At 39.8% G+C, this 7,500-nt stretch overlaps 1 protein-coding gene across 1 annotated transcript in view; it reads right to left on the bottom strand.

The window, feature by feature from the left end:
• Positions 1-7,500, bottom strand: part of LOC310777903 (E3 ubiquitin-protein ligase SH3RF3-like) — a gene marked incomplete at both ends in the record, with an annotated part of 141,268 nt that overhangs the window by 35,039 nt on the left and 98,729 nt on the right. The gene's annotated exons all lie outside the window — the stretch shown is intronic.

Raw genomic sequence — 7,500 nt, 5'->3', positions numbered from 1 at the left:
TTTACAGTCTGAATAGCAATTTGCGCCGCGACTTTGGCGATACTACTAGTCACAACAACGACACCTCCTGTAATATCACACTGTTGTTGTGAGACGAGTTGACGTCTTCTATGCAGTGTAGTGGTTTTGCATTAAAGGAACACTCCGCCCGAGCGAGCAGGCAATGGAGTAGGTCGTGTGTTAGTTGAGCTCTGCGCAAAACTTGATATAATTCCCTTTTTTGATACTCTACAGATACAAAAAACGACCCAAAGCGTCACTAAAACCTTCCAACCGGTTTTAGTTATTTATTTTTCATGCAAATGGCAAGTAGCCTCCAGAAATACAAATACATTACACGGAAAACTGCAGCTGAGAGTGAGAAGGACATGCCAGGCCGCCCCGAACAAGCAGACATGGCGGACATGAAAGCCGAGATACTTTCCTCACTCAAAATGGAGATAGCGGAGCTTTTCCAAACGGAGCTGAAGAAAGTGCTGACTGCGGAGTTTGGAACAGTTAAGTCGGAGTTACAAGCGGTTAAAACTGAGATTGCAAACAACACTGCAATATTACGTTCCGACTTGGAAGCAATGAAAACAACAATGTCGGATATGGAGCGCGGCTTGTCTTCCTGCTCAGACGATGTGACAGTTTTGCAAAACACCGTGAAGAAACTGGAGAAAAGTGTGGAGAATCTACAGGATAAATGTGTGGACATGGAAGGGAGAATGCGGAGATCAAACATCCGTATACTGAACGTGGCGGAAGAACCTGATTCATGCTCGCCAGCTTCTGTCTCAAAGTTGATCAAAGAGGCCCTGAAGATGGATAAAGACCCGCTGATTGACAGATCGCATCGGGCTCTTCAGCCGAAGAGACCAGATGGCAAGCCTCGAGCCATAATAGCAAAGCTGCACTATCATCAGGACTGTGTTGAAATCCTTCGTCGTGCCAGAGAGGCGGGTACACTACGCTACAAGGAATCCACCATCTCCGTGTTCCCCGACTACCCACCAAGTATCGCTCGTGCCAGGTCGGCGTTCAATGAGGTCAAAAAGCTGCTTCGAGGACGAGACGGCGTCCGCTACGGACTCCTTCATCCAGCCCGGCTTCGCATCACACACAACGGGACTGACAGACAGTTTCAAGATGCGAGTGAAGCCATGGCATATGTGAAGAACAGCATCCTCTAAGGAAAAACGGCTCGGAGGGGTCCCAAAATTCACCTTTTACATCTCGTGAAGTATTTTTTCCCCCCCCCTCTTCTCCCTCTCCCCGTCTTATCTAGCTACCTTTCTCCCCATGGCCGCTATTTGGTGAGTAAATGAACATTACGTCATATACATAGGCACACGAACACTGCCAATGTTGAAGCTGGAGCAAAAGAGGATATGGCTCGAAATATGTTATGTTGGGGAGATAAATACGTTAAAAATATCGTTTTTGTTACATTTACGGTTTACATAAAGGGTCATCTGTCCTTTTTTTTTTCAAATATATATATAATTGCACTCGAGAGAATATATGCTGATGCTGAGTGATGGACTGAGACAGTCTCAAAACGAGACTGAAACCATGCATGGCCTATGAGAAAGATACTACTCCCTAAAGAAAGACGGTTCTGAAGGGTTCCCAAATGTACCTTCTATATTTTGTTGAGATGTTTTGTTTCGATGGTACGCTTGATTGCTATCTTTGGGAGATAAGCTACTTATTACTGTTTGATAGCCACAGTTACATTTATTTTATTTATTTTTAATTCCTGGTCATGTTTATGGTTTACATAAATGGTCATCTCTGGGTTTTTTATTTTGTTTTTGTTGTTTTGCAATTGCACTTGAGAATATATAATGACCAGGAAATGCTTACCGGTGGCATTGAGTACTGGACTGAGAGGAGGCTCCAAGATGCGACCGCTATGGCATATGTGAAAGACGCCATCCTCTAAGGAAAGACGATTCTGAAGGGTACCTAAAGTCACCTTCTTTACTTTGTGAGATGTTTTTCTCCCCAGCCCTTTTATCTATCAACTTTCTTTTTTCTTCTTCTTCTATGACCCTCATTTGGTGAGTAAACGGACATTGCGTCATACAAACCCATGAATACTGCCAATGTTGAAGTAGGAACAAAAGAGAGTATGGCTTGACTAATGTTATTTGGGGGAGATAAGCTATTGATTACTTATTATGGTTGATAACCACAGTAAAAAAAGGGGAAAACATCTCTTGTCATGGTTTACATCAATGGTCTATATTGCTCTATTTCTGTTTTTTTGTATATATATACATATATATAATTGCACTTAGCAATATATAATGACCAGGAAATGCTTCATGGTGCTGGTTTACTGTTGGGCACCTTTCTTTTTTTTCTTTTTTTTTCTTTAATTTTCTTATCTTATATAATAACAGGGAATTATCTGTTGAAATTCAATCAAGAGCAGAGCGAACTGCTAGACTAGTGTTTCCTCACACAAGCACTTAATGTGTGGATACTTTTGCGAGGGGTCTAGTAGTCACCAAGTTCCTAATGGTGACTGGGTAGGGGAAACTATTACACCAAATTGTTTTTGTATGTTTGTCTTCCCTTTTGTTTTGTCTGTTAATATGTTAGTGGAGGGGTTCTTCGTTGTATGTAAATTCATGGGATATATGTTCTTTATAACAGAAAATGGTTAGGCCACAATTGAATATGAACGTGAATAAGCCAGGCGGTTACCAGGTAACTTTTGTGAGTTGGAACGTCAAATCCTTAAACCATCCAGTAAAACGCAAGAAAGTACTTTCACATCTGAAACAGCTTAATGTAGGGATTGCTTTCCTCCAAGAAACCCATTTAAACACATTTGATCATTCTAGACTGAGAGGGGGTTGGGTAGGTCAATTTTATCACTCGAACTTCCACTCTAAATCTAGAGGAGCTGCAATTCTTATTAATAAGAATGTCCCATTCATCATGTCAACAGTTGAGGTAGATTCCGCTGGTCGCTACGTAATAGTGGTAGGCAGACTAAATAACACTCCTGTCATTCTGGCGAATGTATATGCACCTAATTGGGATGACAGTACATTTTTTAATCGCTTTTTTTCATGTCTACCCAGTATGGACACACATCATCTTATATTGGGAGGAGACATGAATTGTGTGCTGTCACCTGCCCTGGATCGTAGCTCACCCAAAACTATAGCTTTATCTAAATCAGCGCTGGCAATTCAGCAATTTCTTAATACGTATGGGGTAGCTGATACATGGCGCTTCCGGAACCCTAAAAGCAGGAGCTATTCTTTTTACTCACCAGTCCATAAAACGTACTCACGCATAGACTATTTTTTCCTAGACAGTGAGTTGCTTCCACTTATTAGTGAATGTGATTATCAGGCAATAGTAATATCAGACCATGCACCATTACTGATGACCTTGTGTATACCAACCACACACTCTAGCTACCGTCCATGGCGTCTTAATACGCTGCTACTCTCTGATGAAAGATTTGTCAGATTCATCTCAAATGAGATAACTGAATATTTAGTGCGTAATCAAACCCCGGGAATGTCCTCCTCAATCATTTGGGAATCAATGAAGGCGTATCTTCGGGGGCAAATTATATCATATAGCGCCCAAATTAAAAAAGTCCACGATGAACGCCTTAAAAAATTAACTAAAGATATCCTACAACTTGATGGAGTATTGGCTCACTCCCCATCACCTGACTTATTTAAGCAACGGCTGATTCTCCATACTGAATTTAATCTCCTATCCACAAGATATGCTGAAAATCTTATAAATAAATCAAGGCACAAGATGTATGAATATGGCGAAAAGACTGGTAAGATTTTGGCTCATCAATTACGTCAACAGAATGTAGATAAATCTATAGTTGCAATAAATAATGAGATGGGCGTTAGAACCACAGACCCCTTAGACATTAATCAATGTTTTCAGACATATTATTCAAAGCTTTATACGTCAGAATCCAGTAATGATAAATCTATGTTTGATTCTTTCTTTAGTAACCTTAACACTCCCACAATTGAGGAGGAAACTGCCACAGATTTAGAAAATCCATTTACAGCAGACGAATTTGTTAGTGCAACCAGGTCCATGCAAAATGGAAAAACCCCCGGACCAGACGGATATCCGAGTGAATTTTTTAAAAAGTTTGCCACTCAACTTGCTCCTATTCTACTCTCAGTCTATGAAGAATCATTTACATCTGGCTCATTACCTGAAACAATGAGACAGGCAGTTATTTCACTAATTCCTAAAAAAGACAGGAACCCCTTGGAATGTGGCTCGTACCGACCCATTTCTTTACTGAATGTTGATAGTAAGCTGCTTGCCAAAATGTTAGCCCGCCGTTTAGAAACAGTTTTACCTTCTGTCATTTCTGATGATCAGACAGGATTTATCAGAAACCGTTACTCTTTTTTTAATATACGTAGGCTGATGAATATCCTTTACAATCCCACTCCATCCGATACTCCTGAGATACTTTTATCGCTCGATGCCGAGAAAGCGTTTGATCGGGTGGAGTGGGATTATCTGTTCTATACCCTAAAAAAATTTGGATTTGGTGAAAAATTTACATCATGGATTCAGGTCCTCTACTCTCTCCCGGTGGCAGCAGTTCGTACGAACACAAAACTGTCCTCCTTCTTCTCATTGGGTCGTGGGACCAGACAAGGATGTCCCTTGTCTCCCCTTCTATTTGCGTTGGCTATTGAGCCGTTAGCAATTGCGCTACGTGGTGACATTTTAATTCCAGGCATAAGGAGGAAAAATTCTGAACATAAGGTCTCCCTCTACGCGGATGATATGCTCTTGTACTTGTCCGAACCGTTAAACAGCCTGCCACAAACACTCAAACTACTAACTACATTTGGGAAGATATCGGGCTATAAAATTAACACACAAAAAAGTGAACTTATGCCTATTAACCCTGCAGCTAAGCAGATTGTCTTTAGTTCATTGCCCTTTAGAATAAGTACAACTAAATTTAAATATCTTGGAATATGGATTACTCACAATTTTAAACATCTTTATAAAGCTAACTTCCCCCCACTTATAGACACTCTCAAAAAAGATCTGGAACGTTGGAATCTATTGTCATTTTCATTAGGAGGTAGAATCAACACCATTAAAATGAACGTATTGCCTAGGTTTTTATACCTGTTTCAATGTATACCAATCTTTTTGACAAAATCTTTTTTTCTGATTTTAGATAAGTTGATTTCTTTATTTATTTGGAATAAGAAGAATCCGCGAATACGTAAGAGCATTTTACAGCGACATCGTGTAGATGGAGGACTATCGTTACCCAACTTTCAATATTACTATTGGGCAGCCAATATACGCGCTATGGCTTATTGGCTTAAACCATCACAGGTGAGCAGTCCCAAATGGTTGCAGCTGGAAAACATGTCATGTGGGCCCGCCTCTTTACATGCTTTACTTTGTTCCAAATTCCCATTGTCTGAACCTATATCCAGTTACTCTGTGAACCCAGTAGTCAAACACTCTATGAAAGTCTGGGCACAGTTTAGACGAGCTTTTTCACTTAATAATTTGTCAATAAATGCCCCTATAACAAGAAATAATATGTTTAAGCCATCTATTATAGATGGGTCCTTCAATACCTGGGCCAAGAACGGATTAGCCAAATTAAAAGATTTATATATTGATGATAATTTCGCATCATTCGAACAGTTGAGTTTAAAATTCAAAATCCCCAACTTTCAGTTCTATAAATATTTACAGCTTCGTAGTTTTGTATCTTCATGTTCGGTTCATTACCCATCATTACCGCCCAGCTCTCTCCTTGAATCTGTTTTGGAGCTTAGCTCTTACCCCAAAGGGAGTATTGGAAGGATCTATACCTCACTCAACTCTCACAATCTAGAACCCTTGATACATTTAAAAAATCAATGGGAGGAAGAATTAGATACAGATCTTTCTGAGGATGTATGGGAGTCCATATTAGAAAAAATATTCTCATCTTCAATTTGTTTAAAACATAAAGTCATACAATTCAAGATTGTACATAGACTGCATTGGTCCAGGGCGAGATTGGCCAAATTTACACCAGACATGGATCCCAATTGTGATCGCTGTCAAACAACCCCAGCCACTTTATCACATATGTTTTGGCTTTGCCCAAAATTAGTAGATTTTTGGCAGTCCATATTTAAATTCTTTTCTGATATACTGGAAATATCCATTGAACCTCTTGCCATAATTGCAATCTTTGGTGTGATACCGCGTGATCTCTCCCTCAACCAATGCAGCAAAAAGATGATAGCGTTTGGTACACTTCTGGCCAGAAGACTTGTACTCCTTAAATGGAAAGACAAGTTTCCTCCAACTTTTAATCACTGGGTCAGAGATCTCATGTATCATCTAACCCTAGAAAAAATCAGATACGCTACAAGGGGTTGTGCCCTCGACTTTTATACCATCTGGCAGCCAGTCCTGGACCAGGTAGAGAAAATGGACGCTAAAAGCATTTCAAATATATAGATTTACCCCCCCCCCTTTCTCATATTTATTTTCATTAATCTGTTGTTGTTGTTGTTGTATGTTTTTTCTTTTCTTTCTTTTTCTTTTGTGTGTATTTGTGTATTGATATACTGTGATGTATGATGTGGTGTAATAGGCCAGGGGTTCTTGTGGGATGGGTTTTTGTTTAAAAGTGTCAAGTGCATTTGAATTTGTATTTTGTATTTTGTATATTATACAGAAAACAAATAAAAAAACTTTGAACAAAAAAAAAAAAGGAACACTCCGCCCATTTTCAACCAGCTTTGTATCATTAGAACATCAGTAGTATATCAGAAAACTGTAAACGGTTTTGAAGTCTGTCATTTAATTTGACAGTTATTGAGTGTTAAAGTGTGGACCAGTGACATCACTGGTCCACACTAACTCAAATTAATAACTCATTAACTCAAATCAACTCTCAATAACTGTCAAACTATTCATCATTCATCTAGTTTGACAGATATTGAGAGTTGATTTGAGTTAATGAGTTATTATTTTGAGTTAGTGTGGACCAGTGATGTCACTGGTCCACACTTTAACACTCAATAACTGTCAAATTAAATGACAGACTTTAAAACCGTTTACAGTTTTCTGATATACTACTGATGTTCTAATGATACAAAGCTGGTTGAAAATGGGCGGAGTGTTCCTTTAACGTTATTAGCGAAACGGACGCGGAAAAGGAAGTGACGTGGCAGGAGAGGCGTGCTGTACAGGAAGCCGGGGGAAAAGGTAGGGCTGTCCCAGAGTCTATTTTCCAACTAAAAATAGACTCTGGGTTCTCAGATTGGTAATGAGTTGCCCCCAACACTGATGACGAGTGGAGCTGTGGTTCTCCTGCTGGGCTGTCTGCTGGAAGGATTGCTACAGTAGCTGCTTCTCCCACAGGGTATTTATCCTGGCATACATTACAGATGGCATGTGTTGCTGTCTGTCTCACACACTTTGTAATGACCACAACTCTGCTTAGGAAAATGGCTT

Source organism: Poromitra crassiceps, assembly GCF_964638095.1.
Source record: "Poromitra crassiceps genome assembly, chromosome: 6".
In the NCBI taxonomy this organism is placed as follows: Eukaryota; Metazoa; Chordata; class Actinopteri; order Beryciformes; family Melamphaidae; genus Poromitra; species Poromitra crassiceps.
Note: the sequence above shows the minus strand (reverse complement) of the source record. Positions and strands in the feature narration are given on the sequence as shown.